Consider the following 21,077-nt stretch of genomic DNA (forward strand, 5'->3'; position numbering starts at 1 on the left):
GTGTAAAACAATTATTTATGAACCGAAGGAAGGGATGGGCAACCAATAAATGTTTGTCTTTCGGCAGGACAATAGGTACCAGCTGAATGCGCACACAAAGGTCAGATGAACATTAAATAAGAAATTAAAAGGAAACTAACACGTGTCATGTGGATTAAATTACACGTGTGTTCATTGCCCAAAAACATATGAATGGCCATGTAGAGGTGATGTCCTCTTCATCTGCTGCTGGTTCCTTTTGAGGCAATGGAAGGGACAATTCAAACAATAACCCTGCAACAACAAGAAGCAGATGCTATCTAATAGTTCTTTAAAGGGACAATCAAAAGTTATTACAAAAAGAACACACGTGTAAGATGATCCTTATTGGGATTATGTCAACAGGATTTCATATAATGTTGAAATGAACTTTAATATTTTCTAGTGAAAATAAAAGGGCTCTACAAAAAGTGTTGAGATGCCAAGCATTTTTAATAGAAAATCTTGAGTTCCACTAGATTTTCTTTCTGAAGATATTAAGTTCAACAATATTTTCTATAGGAAAAATTAAGTTCAAAAATAGTTTCTACATCATCAAATGCATACCACAAGATTTTTTATAGAAATTAATGGATTCCACAAGAATTTTTATAGGAAATAATGCATTCTACAAGATCTTCTATAGAATATAATGCATTCCACAAGATTTTCTCCAGAAAATAGTCCATTCAACAAGATTTTTTATAGAAAATAATGCGTTTCACAAGATTTTCTATAGAAAATAATGGATTTCACAAGATTTTTTATAGAAAATAAAGCTTTCCACAAGATTTTCTATAGAAAATAATGCATTCCACGAGATTTTCTATAGAAAATAATGCATTCCATAAGATTTTCTATAGAAAATAACGCATTCCACAAGTTTTCCTATAGAAAATAATGCATTCCACAAGCTTTTTTTAGAAAATAATGGATTCCACAAGATTTTCTATAGAAAATAATGCATTCCACAGGATTTTCTCTAGAAAATAATCCATTCCACAAGATTTTCTATAAAAAATAATGGATTCCGCAAGATTTTCTATAGAAAATAATGCATTCCACAAGATTTTCTATAGGAAAAAATGCATTCCACACGATTTTCTATAGCAAAAAATGCATTCCACAGGATTTTTTCTAGAAAATAATCCATTCCACAAGATTTTCTATAGAAAATAATTCATTCCACAAAGTTTTCCCTAGAAAATAATGCATTCCACAAGATTTTCCCTAGAAAATAATGCATTCCACAAGATTTTCTGTAGAAAATAATGCATTCCACAAGATTTTCTGTAGAAAATAATGCATTCCACAAGATTTTCTCTAGAAAGTAATGCTTTCCACAAGATTTTCTATAGAACGTAATGCACTCCACAAGATTTTCTATAGAAAGTAATGCATTCCACAAGATTTTCTATTCGAAATAATGCATTCCACAAGATTTTCTATAGAAAATAATACGTTCCACAAGATTTTCTATAGGAAATATTACGTTCCACATGATTTTTGATAGCAAATAATGGATTCCACACGATTTTCTATAGAAAATAATGGATTCCACAAGAAAATAATACATTCCACAATGCATACCACAAGACTTTCTCTAGAAAATAATCCATTCCACAAGATTTTTATAAAAAAAAGTGCATTCCACAAGATTTTCTATAGAAAATAATGCATTCTACAAGGTTTTCTATAGAAAATAATGGATTTCACAAGATTTTCTACAGAAATTAATGCATTACACAAGATTTTCTATAGAAAATAATTCATTCCACAAGATTTTCTATAGAAAATAATGGAGTCCACAAGATTTTCTGTAGAAAATAATGGATTCCACAAGATTTTCTATAGAAAATAATGTATTCCACAAGATTTTCTATAGAAAATAATGCTTTCCACAAGATTTTCTATAGAAAAATGCATTCCACAAAATTTTCTATAGGAAAGATTACGTTCCACAAGATTTTCTTTAGCAAATAATGCATTCCACAAGATTTTCTCCAGAAACTAATCCATTCCACAAGATTTTTCTGTAGAAAATAATGCGTTCTACAAGATTTTTTATAGAAAATAATGGATTCCACAAGATTTTCTCTAGAAAATAATGCATTCCACAAGATTTTCTCCAGAAAATAATCCATTCTACAAGATTTCCTATAGAAAATAATACATGCCCTACAACTTTCGCTAGAAAATAATGCATTCCAAAAGATTTTCTTGAGAAAATAATGCATTCCACAAAATTTTCTATAAAAAATAATGGATTTCACAAGATTTTCTATAGAAAATAATGCACTCCACAAGATGTTCTCCAGAAACTAATCCATTCCACAAAAGTTTCTATAGAAAATAATACATTCCATACAATTTTTTAGAGAAAATAATGCATTCCACAAGATTTTCTATAGAAAATATTGGATTCGACAAGACTTTCTATAGAAAAAAATGCATTACACAAGATTTTCTACAGAAAATATTGCATTCCACAAGATTTTCTATAGAAAATAATCCATTCCACAAGATTTTCTATAGAAAATACTGCATTCCACAAAATTTTCTGTAAAAAATATTACGTTCCACAAGATTTTCTATAGCAAAAAATGCATTCCACAAGATTTTCTATAGAAAATAATCCATTCCACAAGATTTGCTGTAGAAAATAATACATTCCACAATAGTTTCTATAGCAACTGATGGATTCCACAAGATTTTCTATAGAAAATAATGCATACCACAAGATTTTCTATAGAAAAAATGCATTCCACAAAATTTTCTATAGGAAATATTACGTTCCACAAGATTTTCTATAAAAAATAATGATTTCCACAAGTTTTTCTCCAGAAAATAATCCATTCCACAAGATTTTCTATAGAAAATAATATATTCCACAAAATTTTCTATAGAAAAGAATGGATTCCACAAGATTTTCTATAGAAAATAATGCATTCCACAAAATTTTCTATAGCAAATATTTCGTTCCACAAGACTTTCTATAGAAAATATTGCGTTATACAAGATTTTCTATAATAAACAATGAATTCCAAAATTTTCTATGGAAAATAATGCATTCTAAAAAATTTTCTTTAGGAAATAATGCATTCCACAAGATTTTCTCCAGAAAATAAGCCATTCCACAAGATCTTCTATAGAAAATAATGCATTCCACAAGATTTTCTATAGAAAATAATGCATTCCATAAGATTTTCTATAGAAAATAATGCATTCCACAAGATTTTCCCTAGCAAATAATGCATTCCACAAGATTTGCTATAGAAAATAATGCATTCCACAAGATTTGCAATAGAAAATAATGCATTCCACAAGATTTTCTATAGAAAATAATGCATTCCACATAATTTTCTATAGAAAGAAATGCATTCCACAAGATTTACTATAGAAAATAATACATTCCACAAGATTTTCTAAAGGAAATAATGTATTCCACAAAATATTCTGTAGAAAATAATACATTTTACAATATTTTCTATAGAAAATAATGCATTCCACAAGATTTTCCCCAGAAAATAATCCATTCCACAAGATTTTCTATAAAAAATAATGGATTCCGCAAGATTTTTATTAGAAATAATGCAGATTTTCATATGAAATAATGCAATTATGAATTTTACTAGATTTTCTATAGAAAGTAATGCATTCCACAAGATTTTCAATAGAAAATATTTCACTCCACAATTCTTTATAGAAAAACTTGCTATCCACAACATATTCCATTGAAAATCTTTCTATTGATACATAGTTTATCCAACATCCCCATCTCCCTTCTGTTAATCTCTGCTATGCTTCTCGCCTTAAAAATCAAATCATCTTCATGGTCATGATACCTTTCCATAGATGGCATTCATTCTTTATTCTTTTTGTTTTGTTTAATTTTCTCCACATGTTTCTTACCTTTTTGAGACAAATCAACAATCACAATTGGCCACGGCTAGTAGCAGCTATCTATCTAGTCGCGTCTGTCAGGTAGGTCAGCCAGCAATCTTAACAAAAAATGTATTTTTAAATGTTGCCATTTAACGGTGGTTATTCGATGAACGCCGCCGCACAACTTTATTCTACACGCTTTATGAGATCACAATGGCAAATTTGCCGCCTGTTTCTATGTTGAGATCAGCCAATTGACCGCTTATGTTATTGGTGTTGTTTCTTTTTTGTTTCATTTGTTGTCCATAACAAATTAGCTCACCTGAAAAGAGATAAAGAAAAGAATTGCAACAATGAAAAGTAATTTCAACGTACAAAAGGTGTTGTGCGATTGGTTTATCGTATTTTGACATATCGATTATGGTCGGTCAATGGAGCTGAAGCAACAGCAGCTGTTCTGCTGTCATTTGGCTAGTATATGTAGATGGAGGGTATAGCAATCAAGAACAAGAGTTGTATATTTCTTTTTGTATTTGTTTGGTGTAAAATTAGAAATGTTTGTGATTTCTTTGCGTGTCATTAGTCACCTATTGTGGTCATAATGGATTTACAATAAATAGCGGAAAGTATTGGAAATATGTCACGTTACAGAATATAAATTAACCGCAAAGTTTCCATACGGATAAATTAATTGTGAAAAATTGCAATAAAAATATTACGTTTCACCAGAGTTTTTAAAGAGAATATTACGTTCCACAATATATTCTATAGAAAATATGAGGTTTCACAAGGTTTTCATTCGAATTATTATGTATTCTATATAAAATATCACGTCCCGTAATGTACTCTATAGAAAATATTACTCTCCACAAGGCACTCTATAGAAAATGTCACGTTTCACACGATTTTCTATAGAAAATATTGCATTCCACAAGGGTTTCTATAGAAAATAAGAAGTTCCACAACATTTTCACATAGACAATACTAAATTCCACAAGACTTTCTATATAAAAGATCACGTTCCACAAGATTTTCTATAGAAAATAATGCATTCCACAAAATTTTCTATGGAAAATATTAAGTTCCACAGTATTTGCTATAGAAAAAATTATTCCACAAAGTTTTCTTCAAAAAATAATGCATTCCACAAGATTTGCTATAGAAAATAATACATTTCACAAGATTTTATATCGCAAATAATGCATTTCACAAGATTTTCTATGGAAAATATTAGGGTCCACAGGTGGGCTATAGAAAATAATGCATTCCATAAGACTCTCTATAGAAAATCTTGCATTCCACAAGGTTCTTTGTTGAAAATAATGCAATCCACAAGATTTTCTACAGAAAATATTACATTCCACGAAATTGTCTACTGAAAATACTGCATTCCACTGGATTTTCTATAGAAAGTAATGCATTCCACAATATTTTCTATAGCAACTAATGGACTTCACAAAATTTCTATAGAATATAATGCATTCCACCCGACTTTCTATAGAAAATAAAGCCCCTGACAAAATTTTCTTTAGAAAGTAATGCATTCCACAAGATTTTCTATAGAGACTAATGGATTCCACAATATTATCTATAGAAAGTAATACGTTCCACAAGGTTTTCTGTAGCAAATACTACATCCCACAAGATTTTATATAGAAAATATCACGTTCCATAAGATTTTCTTCAGAAATAGTCAAGTTCCACAAATTTTTCTATAGAAATTATCACATTCCACAAGATTTTCTATAGAAAGTATCACGTTCCAGAAAATTGTCTATAGAAAATATCAAGTTCCACAAGCTTTTCTATAGAAAACGTCACATTCCACAAACATAGTATATAAAAATTTTACATTCCAAAAGATTTTCTATAGCAAATATTACGTTCCACAAGGTTTTCTATAAAAAAAACTTTACGTTCCACAATAACTTCCACAGAAAATATCACATTCCACAAGATTTTCTGTATAAAATATTACGTTCCACAAGATTTTCTATAGAAAAAACTACCATGCACAAGATTTTCTATAGAAAATATAACGATGCCCAAGTTACACAAGATTTTCTATAGAAAATAATACGTTCCACAAGGTTTTCTGTCGAAAATATCACATTCCGCAAGAATTTCTACAGAAGAATTTACGCTCAATTAAATTTTCTATATCAAATATAACGTTCCCCAGGAATTTCTATAGAAAATATAACGTTACACAAACTTTGTATATAGAAATATTGCATTCCAAAAGATTTTCTATAGCAAATATTACGTTCCACAATTTTCTCTACAGAAAATATCACGTTCCACAAGATTTTTTGTAGAAAACTATTCATTCCACAAGGTATTCTATAGAAAAAATACATTCCACATTGTTTTCTATAAAAAGAATTATATTCCACATAATTTTCTACGGGAAATATTGCATTCCACACGATTTTCTTTAGAAAGTATTACGTTCCACAAGGTTTTCTATACAAAATATCACGTTTCACAAAATGTTCTATATAAACTATCACATTCCACAAGATTTTCTATAAAAAATACTACGTTCCACAAGAAATTATACAGAAGACTTTACGCTTAATTACATTTTCTATATCAAATATTACGTTCCACAAGGTTCTCTATAGAAAATATCACATTCCACAAAAAATAATGCATTCCACGAGATTTTAAATAGAAAATAATGGACTCCACCAGATTTTCTATAGAAAATACTGCATTCCACAAGATTTTCTATAGAAAATAATACATTCCACAAAATTTTCTATAGCAAATAATGGATTCCACAAGATTTTCTATAGAAAATAATGCATTTCACAAGATTTTCTATAGCAGATAATGCATTTCACGAGATTTTCTATAGAAAGTAATGCATTCCACAATATTTTCTATAGAAAGTTTTACGTTCTACAAGGTTTTCTATAGAAAATATTACGTTCCACAAGATTTCCTATAAAATTATCACATTCCACAAGATTTTCTATAAAAACTTTACGTTCCACAATAATTTCCACAGAAAATATCAGATTCCACAAGATTTTCTGTATAAAATAATACGTTCCACTAGATTTTCTATAGAAAAAATGTCATTCTTCAAGATTTTCTATAGAAAAAATTACATTACACAAGATTTTCTATAGAAAATATTACGATACCCAAGATTTTAAATTTTTTATTCCACAAAGTTTTCTACAGAAAAGATCACGTTCCACATAATTTTCTATAGAAAATACCACGTTCAACAAAATGTTATATAGAAAAAATAAAATTCCACTAGGTTTTCTATAGAAAATATCATGTCCCACAAGATTTTCTGTAGAAAACTTTTCATTCCACAAGGTATTCTATAGAAAAAATTACATTCCACATAGTTTTCTATAGAAAGAATTACATTCCACATAATTTTCTATAGAAAATTTATCGTTACAAATCATTTGCTACAGAAAATAATACGTTCCACAAGATTTTCTATAGAAAATATTACATTCCACAAGACTTTCTACTGAAAATAATGCATTTTAATGGATTTTTAATAAAAAGTAATGCATTCCACAATATTTTCTAAAGAAAATATTACGTTCCACATAATGTTCTATAGAAAAGATTGCATTACACAAAATTTTCTATAGAGAAAATTACGCTCCACGAGATTCTCTATAGAAAACTTTATGTTCCACAAAATTTTCTATAGGAAATTTTATGTTTCACATGATTTTCTACAGAAAACTTTACGTTCCGCAACATTTTTCTATAGTAGATATCACGTTCCACATGATTTTCTATAGAAAATATCACGTTCTACAAAATTGTTTATAGAAAATATTACGTTCCACAAAATTTTCTATAGAAAACTTTATTTCTACAGAAAACTTTACGTTCCACAAGGTTTTCTATAGAAATTATCACGCTCCACAAGATTTTTTATAGAAAGTATTACGTTCCACAAGATTTTATAAAGTAAATATTACGTTCCACAAAATTTTCTATAGAATATATTGCATTCCACATGGTTTTCTATAGAAAATATTACGTTCCACAAAATGTTCTATAGAAAATACTACATTCCACAAGATTTGCTACTGAAAATAATGCATTCCACTGGATTTTCTATAGAAAGTAATGCATTCCACAATATTTTCTATAGAAAATATTACGTTCCACAAGCTTTTCTATAGAAAATATTACATTCCACAAGATTTTCTACTGAAAATAATGCATTCCACAATATTTTCTATAGAAAATATTACGTTCCACAAAATGTTCTATAGAACATATTGCAATCCACAAGATTTGCAATAGAAAATATTGTATTCCATAAAGTTTTTTAAGGAAAATATCACGTTCCACAAGTTTTTAATTTAAAATTGTATATTCCACAAAGTTTTCTACAGAAAATAACACGTTCCACATAATTTCCTTTAGAAAATATTGCAATCCACAATGTTTTCTATAGAAAATATAACGATTCACAAAATGTTCTATAGAAAATATTACTTCCACAAAATTTTCTATAGAGAATGTCAAACTCCGCAAGATTGTCTATAGAAAACTTTTCATTCTAGAAGGTTTTCTATAGAAAAAATTACAATCCACATACTTTTCTATAGGAAATATTGCATTCCACAAGAATTTCTATAGAAAATATTACGTTCCAAATCATTTGCTATGGCATATATTACGTTACACAAGATTTCCTATAGAAAATATTACGTTCCACAAAATTTTCTATATAAAAATTGCATTCCACAAGAATATATAATATATAGGATATATTCCGTTTCACAACATTTTTTTTGCTATAGAAAATCTTCTTAAAAATTTTTCAAAATATTTTAACCCCAATAAAACCATTGAAAACCCATTAAAGTTTGGTTTCAATAACACACCACAAATTGCAGGCTGATCTGCAACGATGTAAAGAAACCCCACCCCAAGCTGTCGCCAATGTCCAATACCATTATTGATTATCCATTTTCCCATTGTTGGAAGGGTGTGGTGGGCAACAAAAGATAATGGTTTGGAAATAATTTTTAATTGAAATTCTTACAGATCCAAATCACAAAACCAACACATTTTCTTTAAAGTTTTTTTTTGTTTTCAAAATTAATTTAATTTTCCCCCTTCAAATGGGAATGTTCTTGTCAAGAGAGGGGGTGGCGGACGGAATGCACAAGAAATGCAATACTCATTTTCCCAAAACAACATTTCCATGAAACATTTCTCAAAAATGTGTGTCTGTCATTAATGATAAATATCAGTTTTGTGGGGGTTGTCAGTGAAAATCACCCAAGAAAATGAAAATTTTCCCAAGCTGTTTGCCGCTGTTGCTGGTGTGAAGAACAGGGGGATTTGGACCACAATTTATATGAAGTTCAAGTACCAAGAACAAAGAATGCAACAAAATACAATGTTTATGAACAAAACAACTGCGACATTTTAACCTGATACTGGCTGTGACTGACGGAGACTTAGTCACTAAAAACATCCCCACATTTGGAATTCTGTAATGAGGTTTCAAGAACTCCATACTATCAGCATAGCAACAATGTTAAATCTATACTGCAGCATGAGTCTTCTCTGTACTCCCCACTCAAGACATGTGTGTTTTTTTCCAAAAATATTTTACCGGCAATGGCTGCATAAAATGAAGTCAGATCCATATGTATGTGTTTAATGGATGTATGCTGCACACATGAGCCCTAAACTAAAGAGACGGAAGCAAAGTGGTAATATGCCATGGGGCACGTGCCATATGGTTTCCTCAAGCGTTTTTTTTTTTTTGCTTTTCAATCATTGTTTTTGCTTTCCAAAAAAATTGGTTTCGAGTGCATGGCATGATTTTTCCATTTTTATATTTTCATTTAAGACATTTCATAGTTTGTCGTGGAGGGAAGAAAAACAATTTCTGTTGACAGATTAATTTTAGTTTTATTTGATCAGTAAGCGACAGCAGCAGCAGCTATCACAAGAGACAGGCAGACGCTTAAGGGAAAATTGTACAATAATGAAACGAATGAGCAACCGTTGACTGACATTTTGATGAAATTTTATTGTAACATAAATTCATACCGCCGCTAAGCCCATGTAAGCTGATGATTTACAATTCCGAGGAAATCATTTACAAATTATTTTTGTTAAAAACAAAAAGCTTAATGGGTGGAAGCAGAGGGTGATTAGGGATGTGTGGGATAACAAGAAAAAGTTCAAAATTTATTGGATATAATTTTAATATGGAACTCATTATTATTCAAATGAGTTATCATAGAACAAAACTGGTTCTTACGATATGTTTCAGACAAATTGGGTTTCATTCGACAATTTCTGTAGAACATATACGCTCCAAAAATTGTTTCTATAGAAAATATTTTCTCTAAAATATGTTGCATTGCACAACAATGTACATGGAAATAATGCAGTCAACATATTATTCGATATAAAATATTAAAATTCACAAAGTGTTCTTTACAAAAATTTTGGTTCCATAGCATTCTCTTTTTTCGCTGGCGTCACCATGAGACCAAGGACTTAAGGATGAAGGGAAGCCAATACATCCACAGTTGGAGAACTTGTAGAACATCTACTGCCTCGTAGAAGGTCGCTGACCACAACTAATACATTGCAGATGGCATCTGAAACGCTGAGTCCATCTACAGCATCGTAGATGGTCACTGAAGCAATCCACAGTAAGCTAGAAAGCTGGAGAACCCACATACTGCCTCACAAATCGTCTATGAATTCCTCTACATCACCGTAGATGGTCGCTAAGTCTATCTACTGCATCATATATGGTCGCTGAGGCCATATACAGTATGGTAGGAAGCTTGAGAGCTCAACTGTTGGATCGCGGGAGGGCCCTGAATCCCGCTACAGCATTGTAGATGCTCGCTGAGTTCATCTACAGCATCATAGATGGTCGCTGAGTCCACCTGCACAACCGCAGATAGCCTCTGAATCTATCTACAGCATCGTATACGGTTGCTGAGGCCATGTACAGTAAGATAGAAAGCTCGGGAGTCCAACTACTGAATCGAAGATCGTCTCTGAATCCAACTACAGTATCGTAGATGATCGCCGAGGCCATCCACAGTAAAGTAGAACGCTGGAGAACCCACCTACTGCGTCGCAGATCGCCTCTGTATCTTTATACAGCATAGCAGATGAACACTGAAGCTATCTAATGCATCGAAGATAGTCACTAGGCCCATCTAATGTATCGCAAATGACAGCTGAGTTCATTTACTGCATCGAAGATGGGATCTGACTCCATCTTCTTCATGGTAGACAGCATGTGAGCCCATGTACCGCATCCTAGATGGCTTCTGTGTCCATATACCGAGCGGTAGATGGTCGCTGAGACCATCCACAGTAAGGTAGAAAGCTTGAAAGCCCATCTACTACATCGCAGATTGCCTCTGAATCCATCTACAGCATCGTAGGTGGTCTCTGAGTCGATCTACTGCATCATTGATAGCTGCCGGGGCCATCTACTGCATCGTAGATGGTCGCTGATGTCATCTAGAGTAAGGTAGAAAGCTTGGAAGCCGATCTACTACATCGCAGACCGCCTCTGAATCTATCTACAGCATCGTAGATGGCCTTTGAGCCCATATACTCAGGAGTAGATGGCCTTTGAGCCCATTTACTCAACAGTGGAAGGCCTTTTAGCGCATCTACTCAACAGTAGATGGCCTACGAGCGCATCTACTCTACAATAGATGGCTTACGAGCGCATCTACTCAAAAGTAGATGGCCTACGACATCTAGTCAAAAGTAGATGGCCTACGAGCGCATCTACTCTACAGTAGAAGGCTTACGAGCCCATCTACTCTACAGTAGATGGCCTACGAGCCCATATACTCTACAGTAGATGGCCTACGAGCCCATCTACTCTACAGTAGATGGCCTACGAGCCCATCTACTCTACAGTAGATGGCCTACGAGCCCATCTACTCTACAGTAGATGGCCTACGAGCCCATCTACTCTACAGCAAATGGCCTACGAGCCCATCTACTCTACAGTAGATGGCCTACTCAGGAGTATATGGCCTTTGAGCCCATCTACTCAGCAGTAGATGGCCTTTGAGCCCACCTACTCAGCAGTAGATGGCCTTTGAGCCCATCTACTCAACAGAAGATGGCATTGAGCCCATCTACTCTGAATCCATATACAGCATAGTAATTGTCTCAGAACCCATCGCAGATCGAGCGCATCTACTATACTGTAGATGGCTTACGAGCCCATCTACTCTACAGTAGATGGCCTACGAGCCCATCTACTATACAGTAGATGGCTTACGAGCCCATCTACTCTACAGTAGATGGCCTACGAGCCCATCTACTCTACAGCAAATGGCCTACGAGCCCATCTACTCTACAGTAGATGACCTACTCAGGAGTATGTGGCCTTTGAGCCCATCTACTCAGCAGTAGATGGCCTTTGAGCCCACCTACTCAGCAGTAGATGGCCTTTGAGCCCACCTACTCAGCAGTAGATGGCCTTTGAGCCCATCTACTCAACAGAAGATGGCATTGAGCCCATCTACTCTGCAGTAGATGGCCTTTGAGCCCATCTACTCTGCAGTAGATGGCCTTTGAGCCTATCTACTCAGGAGTGGATGGCCTTTGAACACATCTACTCAAAAGTAGATGGCCTTTGAGCCCATCTACTCAACTGAAGAAGGCTTTGAGCCCATCTACTTAACAGTATATGGCCTTTTGAGCCCATCTTCTGAACAGTAGATGGCCTTTGAGCCTATCTACTCAAGAGTGGATGGCCTTTGAGCACATCTACTCAAAAGTAGATGGCGTTTGAGCCCATCTACTCAAGAGTAGATGACCTACGAGCCCATCTACTCAGCAATAGACGGCCATTGCGCCCATCTACTCAGCAGTAGGTGGCCATTGAGCCCATCTACTCAGCAGTAGATGGCCATTGAACCCATCTACTCAGCAGTAGATGGCCATTGAGCCCATCTACTCAGCAGTAGATGGCCATTGAGCCCATCTACTCAGCAGTAGGTGGCCATTGAGCCCATCTACTCAGCAGTAGATGGCCATTGAGCCCATCTACTCTGCAGTAGATCGCCATTGAACCCATCTACTCAGCAGTAGATGGCCATTGAGCCCATCTACTCAGCAGTAGATGGCCATTGAGCCCATCTACTCAGCAGTAGATGGCCATTGAGCCCATCTACTCAACAGTAGATGGCCATTGAGCCCATCTACTCAACAGTAGATGGCCTTTGAGCCCATCTACTCAACTGTAGGTGGCCATTGAGCCCATTTAATCTACAGCAGATGGCCTTTGATCTCTCTGTGACCATCTACGATGCTGCAAATTGGTTCAGAGGACATCTGCATCGCAGTAGATGGACTCTCAAGTTTTATACCTTACCCTGAATGTCCTTAACGTACATCTACGATGCAGTAGATGGACTCTGCGGGATATACCATGCAATAGATGGACTGTGAGTGCTCTCAAGCCTTCTAACTTACTTTGGAGGGCCTATGTGACCATCTAAGATGTTGCAGATGGATTCAGAGGTGGTCTACAACGTAGTAGACTTACTTTCGGGTGTTTAACCGTGCAGTGGATGTCTTCAGCGATCATCTACGATGCAATAGATGGACTCTGCGTCCATCTACCATGCAATACATGGACTCAAAGGCCACCCCCAACGCGTTAGGAGGGCTTTCCAATGTTCAAACTTACTTTGATTAGCCTCCGCGACCATCTACTGTGCTCTAAATGGATTCAGAAACCATTTGCGATGCAGTAGGTGGCGTCTCAAGCCTTCTACTTTATTCTGGATGGTCTCAGTACTACCTACATTGCAGTAGATGGACTATGCGGTGAGCTCTCAAGCTTTCTACCCTACTGGGGTTGGCCTCAACGACCATCTACGGAGCAGTAAATGAACTATGCGACCATATACGATGCAATATTTGGATTCAGAGGTTATCCTCGACGCTGTAGATGGACTCCCAAGCGTTCAACTGTACTGTGGATGGCCTCAGCTACAATCTATGATATAGTAAATTGGCTCAGTGAATCATCTACCATGAAATAAATGTATAGCCGATCTGCAACGCAGTAGGTGGGCTTTATAGTGTTCAACCTTACTATGGATGGCCTCAGCGACCATCTACGATGCAGTAGATGGACTCTGCGATATTGCAGATGGATTCACAGGTGATCTGCGATGCATCTACTGCATCGTAGATAGTCGCTGAGTTCATCCACAGTAAGTAAGAAAGCTTGAGAAAACACCTACTGCATCTCAGATCGCCTCTGAATCCATCTTCGCAGATGGCTACTGAGGCCATCTACTGTATCGTAAATAGTCGCTGAGGTCATCTACAGTAAGTAAGAAAGCACCTACTGCATCGCAAATCACCTCTGAATCCATCTACAGCATCGTAGATGGTACCTGAGCCCATCTACTGCTACTGGATTGTAAATAGTCGCTGAGGTTATCTACAGTAAGGTAAAAAACTAGAAATGCCCATCTACTGCATCATGGATCGCCTCTGAATCCGTATACAGCATAGTAATTGTCTCAGAACCCATCGCAGATCGATTCTGAATCGATCTACTACATCGTAATGGCCGCTGAGGTCATCCACAGTAAGGCAGAAAGCTTGATAACCCACTTACTGCACCGCAATATCGGAGATGGAGGCTGAGTCCATCTACTGCATCGTAGATGAAGTCATCCGCAGTAAGATAGACAGCTTGAGAGTCCATCTACCGCATTGTAGAAAATCGCTGAGTCTTGTGGATTCTTCGCCAACTTTGTTAGAAAATCTGGGGTACCACCACGATTTCTCAACAGAAAAAACTTGTTTATCACCTATCCGCTTATAGAAGAACCTTAGATTCTTCACATTTTTCGCAGGAAAAAGTCTTCAAAGAAAATTTATAGTTCAAACTTACTTCCTCAAACCTACTTTCCAACCTTTTCTACCAATTTAGGGGTGGACTGGCTTTACTAAGAATAGCCTCCCAAGAATTTCTCACAGTTATTTAACTAATTAACATATTCCGAATAGATGCATATGTAAATATTTTTAATTGTGCATAAAATGCAGGGTAGGAATGGCATTTCAAATGCCCTGCAGCACAATGACACAACCGGAGAAAAATATTTCCTTCAAGTGAAAATTTGTAACAATTCTGAACAAAATTTTTTTTCCTATGAAATGACACATTTGGTGTTAAATTCCAGCAACAAAATAACAACAACAACAATAAAAACAGATTGTACTGAGAAGAAGGATTGGCAGGGCATATGCCAGCATTTCGAGTGTTAAGGGTGGTGGATGTTTGCCGACTGCCGCGCATGGTGAATAGGTGGATAGATGGATGAATGAATGGTGCGATAGAGATGATTGTTTTGGTGTGAAAAGTCCTTCAACTTGGAATTGTAATGTTTGTAGATGCAATACAACAACAACATCAACACCATCATCATTAGAATCGACATGCTAGGACCATAAAAAAGATATTTTCCAACATTTTTTCCTTTTCATTTTTGCTGCTAGGCAAAGGTCATTGCTTGCTTAGCAAGCAAGGCCTAAAGGCAAAGCCAAAAGCAATAAAAATTCTTGTTGGAAAAACTACAACAATGTGGGTGTTTGTGAAAATGTGTTGCAGTTTGTTGTTCTGTCGGGTGGGTCAGGGGATGAAAAGGGGGTAAAATCCTTGTACTTTGGCAACAATTAGCGTTGCAAAAAATAGAGAAACGAATCACCACAAATGCTATAAAACAGGAAGCCATCAGCCAGCAAACACTGCCGGGCTTATCTACGAAGGGTTTATTCAACTTTTATGGTGTTAATGATAATAATGTGGCGGGAAAAACAAAGTGCCCAACATTATTACAGAACGAGGGTGGAGGAAATGGAAAAGCAATACGCATTTCCATTACAGAGCACCACAACACCCTTCCCCAAAAAAAGAAAACAAAAGGAATGCAAAAAAATCAAAATGTTTTATCTATTTTGTGGTTGGGAGTGATGAAGTGACAAACTGCCAGCACTTAGACCACCACCGGGGCATGATTAAGTGGTTGTATTGCAATTTATTTTTCCCTTTTTTCGCAATAAAAATTTCAAGGCAAAGTGCATAATGATGATGAGGGAGTAGTATAATGCCGGTTTTTATCTCCCATTTTTTTCTAGTAAAGCTTTCCTTGTCTGTTGTGTTTCCACAAGCTTTTTATAGACGTAGAAGAAAGATAGTCGCTATTTTTTTTACTTGCTTTGCAAACATTTCTACCCGATGCAGATAAAGTCTGTATTATCCAAACCTATTTTGAGAATGTGATGCAAAGATGCATCATTTTCCCGTTATAATGAGTGCGCTTTGGGTAAATAGACTTTAAGCTATGTGTCAACTTATCCGGTAAAAGCAAATATTTGCATTGTGAAACAAATAAAGGCACACACAATGATGCTGTTGTACTCTAAGAAGAATAGTAAATGAAGATGATATCGAAAGTGTAAAGCCAGAAACTTAAAGAGATTGAATAAAAAATCAGCAAAAGATTAATGAAAAACAGAATCTAAAAGAATAATAATAAGAATTAAATAGCAAAATTGTTGGAAGCCTGGAGGAGGCCATCCACAGTACGTTTGAACGCCTGAGAACCCACCTACTGCGTAGCGGATAACCTCTGAATCCATTTACAGCGTCGTAGATGGTCGCAGAGTTCACCTACTGCATCGTAGATAATCGTTGAGGACATCCACAGTAAGGTATAAAGTTTAAGAGCCCACCTACTGCATCGCAGATCACCTGTGAATCCATCTGCAATATTGCAGAGTCCATCTATTGCATCCTAGATGGTCGCTGAGGCCATCCATAGTAAGCTTGAACGCTATAAAGCCCACCTACTGCGTTGCAGATCGCTTATGAGTCCATCTATTTCATGGTAGATTGTTCACTGAGCCAATTTGCTATATCATAGATTGTCGCTGAGGCCATTCACAATGAAGTTGAAAGCTTGAGAGCCCATCTACAGCGTTGAGGATAACCTCTGAATCGAAATATTGCGTCGTAGATGGTCGCATAGTTCATTTACTGCTCCGTAGATGGTCGTTGAGGCCAACCCCAGTAGGGTAGAAAGCTTGAGAGCTCACCGCAGAGTCCATCTACTGTAATGTAGGTGGTACTGAGACCATCCAGAATAAGTTAGAAGGCTTGAGAGGCCACCTACTGCATCGCAGATCGCCTATAAATCCATCGTAGATGGTCGCTAAGCCCCTTTACTGCATCACTAATGGTACCTGAGGTCATGCACATTAAGTTAAAAAGTATGAGAGCCCACCTACTGCGTCCCAGTACCCATCTAGTGCTTCGTAGATGGTGACTGAAGCCATCCACAGTAAGTTTGATTACTTGAGAGCCCATTTACTTTGTCACAGACGACCTATGAATCCATTTCCATCAACGTGCTGAGGACATCTATTGCATTGGTAGCAGAGCCCATCTACTGCAACGTAGATGGTCACTGAGGCCATGCAGAATAAGGTAGAAGGCTTGAGAGCCCACCTACTGCATCGCAAATGGTTTCTGAACCCATTTAGAGCATGGTAGATGGTCGCAGACGCCAACCAAAGTAAATTTGAAAATTGCAAAGCCCCCCTAATGCTTTGGGGGTGGGTTTTGAGTCCATGTATTGCATGGTAGATGGTCGCAGAGTCCATCTATTGCATCGTAGATGGTCGCTGAAGACATCCACTGCACGGTTAAACACCCGAAAGTCTGTATATTACGTTGTAGACCCCCTCTGAATCCATCTGCAGCATCGTAGATGGTCAGATAGAAAGCTTGGGTATCTACTACTGAGTATATGGGCTCAAAGGCCATCCACTGTGGAGTAGATGGGCTTAAAGGCCATCTACTGTGGAGTAGATGGACTCATAGGCCATCTACTGTGGGGTAGATGGGCTCATAGGCCATCTACTGTGGATTAGATGGGCTCAAAGGCCATCTACTGTGGAGTAGATGGGCTCAAAGGCCATCTACTGTGTAGTAGATGGGCTCAAAGGCCATCTACTGTGGAGTATATGGGCTCAAAGGCCATCCACTGTGGAGTAGATGGGCTCAAAGGCCATCTACTCTGGAGTAGATGGGCTCAAAGGCCATCTACTCTGGAGTAGATGGGCTCAAAGGCCATCTACTGTGGAGTAGATGGGCTCAAAGGCCATCTACTGTGGAGTAGACGGGCTCAAAGGCCATCTACTGTGGAGTAGATGGGCTCAAAGGCCATCTACTGTGGAGTAGATGGGCTCAAAGGCCATCTACTGTGGAGTAGATGGGCTCATAGGCCATCTACTGTGGAGTAGATGGGCTTAAAGGCCATCTACTGTGTAGTAGATGGGCTTAAAGGCCATCTACTGTGTAGTAGATGGGCTTAAAGGCCATCTACTGTGGAGTAGATGGACTCATAGGCCATCTACTGAGGGGTAGATGGGCTTAAAGGCCATCTACTGTGGAGTAGATGGACTCATAGGCCATCTACTGTGGGGTAGATGGGCTCATAGGCCATCTACTGTGGAGTAGATGGGCTCAAAGGCCATCTACTGTGGAGTATATGGGCTCAAAGGCCATCCACTGTGGAGTAGATGGGCTTAAAGGCCATCTACTGTGGAGTAGATGGACTCATAGGCCATCTACTGTGGGGTAGATGGGCTCATAGGCCATCTACTGTGGAGTAGATGGGCTCAAAGGCCATCAACTGTGGAGTATATGGGCTCAAAGGCCATCCACTGTGGAGTAGATGGGCTTAAAGGCCATCTACTGTGGAGTAGATGGACTCATAGGCCATCTACTGTGGGGTAGATGGATTCATAGGCCATCTACTTTTGAGTAGATGGGCTCAAAGGCCATCTACTTTTGAGTAGATGGGCTCAAAGGCCATCTACTCTGGAGTAGATGGGCTCAAAGGCCATCTTCTGTGGAGGCCATCTACTGTGGAGTAGATGGGCTGAAAGGCCATCTACTGTGGAGTTGTGGGCTCAAAGGCCATCTACTGTGGAGTAGATGGGCTCAAAGGCCATCTACTGTGGAGTAGATGGGCTCACAGGCCATCTACTGTGGAGTAGATGGGCTCAAAGGCCATATACTGTGGAGTAGATGGGCTCAAAGGCCATCTACTGTGGAGTAGATGGGCTCAAAGGCCATCTACTGTGGAGTAGATGGGCTCAAAGGCCATCTACTGTGGAGTAGATGGGCTCAAAGGCCATCTACTGTGGAGGCCATCTACTTTTTAGTAGATGGGCTCAAAGGCCATCTACTGTAGTGTAGATGGGCTTAAAGGCCATCTACTGTAGTGTAGGTGGGCTCAAAGGCCATCTACTGTAGTGTAGATGGGCTCAAAAGCCATCTACTGTAGTGTAGATGGGCTCAAAGGCCATCTACTGTAGTGTAGATGGGCTCAACGGCCATCTACTGTAGTGTAGATGGGCTCAAAGGCCATCTACTGTAGTGTAGATGGGCTCAAGGGCCATCTACTGTAGTGTAGATGGGCTCAAAGGCCATATACTGTAGAGTAGATGGGCTCAAAGGCCATCTACTGTAGAGTAGATGAGCTCAAAGGCCATCTACTGCTGAGTAGATGGACTCAAAGGCCATCTACTGCTGAGTAGATGGACTCAAAGGCCATCTACTGCTGAGTAGATGGACTCAAAGGCCATCTACGGCTGAGTAGATGGGCTCAATGGCCATATACTGCTGAGTAGATGGGCTCAAAGGCCATCTACTACTGAGTAGATGGGCTCAAAGACCATATACTGCTAAGTAGATGGGCTCAAAGGCCATCTACTGCTGAGTAGATGGGCTCAAAGGCTATCTACTGTTGAGTAGATGGGCTCAAAGGCCATCTACTGCTGAGTAGATGGGCTCAAAGGCCATCTACTGCTGAGTAGATGGGCTCAAAGGCCATCTACTGTTGAGTAGATGGGCTCAAAGGCCATTTACTATTTACTATAGAGTAGTTGGTGGCTCAAAGGCCATCTACTATATAGTAGATGGGCTCAAAAGCCATCTACTGCTGAGTAGATTCACTCAAAGGCCATCGTCTGCTAAGTGTATTGGATCAAAGGTCATCTACTGCTGAGTAGATGGGCTTAAAGGCCATATACTGCTGAGTAGGTAGGCTCAAAGGCTATCTACAGTTGAGTAAATGGTCTCAAAGGCCATCTACTGCTGAGTAGATGGGCTCAAAGGCCATCTACTGCTGAGTAGATGGGCTCAAAGGCCATCTACTGCTGAGTAGATGGGCTCAAAGGCCATCTACTGCTGAGTAGATGGGCTCAAAGGCCATCTACTGCTGAGTAGATGGGTTCAAAGGCCATCTACTGCTGAGTAGATGGGCTCAAAGGCCATCTACTGCTGAGTAGATGGGCTCAAAGGCCATCTACTGCTGAGTAGATGGGCTCAAAGGCCATCTACTGCTGAGTAGTAAATGGGCTCAAAGGCCATCTACTGCTGAGTAGATGGGCTCAAAGGCCATCTACTTCTGAGTAGATGGGCTCAAAGGCCATCTACTGTATAGTAGATGGGCTCAAAGGCCATCTACTGCTGAGTAGATGGGCTCAAAGGCCATCTACTGCTGAGTAGATGGGCTCAAAGGCCATCTACTGCTGAGTAGATGGGCTCAAAGGCCATCTACTGCTGAGTAGATGGGCTCAAAGGCCATCTACTGCTGAGTAGATGGGCTCAAAGGCCATCTACTGCTGAGTAGATGGGCTCAAAGGCCATCTACTGCTGAGTAGATGGGCTCAAAGGCCATCTACTGCTGAGTAGATGGGCTCAAAGGCCATCTACTGCTGAGTAGATGGGCTCAAAGGCCATCTACTGCTGAGTAGATGGGCTCAAAGGCCATCTACTGCTGAATAGATGGGCTCAAAGGCCATCTACTGCTGAGTAGATGGGCTCAAAGGCCATCTACTGCTGAGTAGATGGGCTCAAAGGCCATCTACTTCTGAGTAGATGGGCTCAAACACCATCTACTATAGAGTAGATAGGTTCAAAGGCCATCTACTGTTGAGTAGATGCGCTCAAAGGACATCTACTGCTGAGTAGATGGGCTCAAAGGCCATCTACTGCTGAGTAGATGGGCTCAAAGGCCATCTACTGCTGATTAGATTGGCTCAAAGGCCACCTA

The 21,077-nt window shown here is 37.8% G+C and overlaps 1 protein-coding gene across 3 annotated transcripts in view; it reads right to left on the bottom strand.

Annotated features, from left to right (window-relative positions):
- The window catches only part of DAAM (disheveled-associated activator of morphogenesis-like protein), a 290,481-nt gene that overhangs the window by 233,309 nt on the left and 36,095 nt on the right, over positions 1–21,077 (bottom strand). For 2 of the 3 annotated variants that reach the window (XM_073979557.1, XM_073979558.1), the window contains exon 2: positions 3,931–4,225. The exons of the other annotated variant lie outside the window; for it this stretch is intronic. The gene's annotated coding sequence lies outside the window, so the exon portion shown is untranslated. The remainder of the gene's footprint in view (positions 1–3,930; positions 4,226–21,077) is intronic. 3 annotated transcript variants of the gene reach the window in all.

The sequence above is a fragment of the Musca autumnalis genome, unplaced genomic scaffold (assembly GCF_047663935.1).
Source record: "Musca autumnalis isolate F117 unplaced genomic scaffold, ASM4766393v1 scaffold_3, whole genome shotgun sequence".
Taxonomy (NCBI): Eukaryota; Metazoa; Arthropoda; class Insecta; order Diptera; family Muscidae; genus Musca; species Musca autumnalis.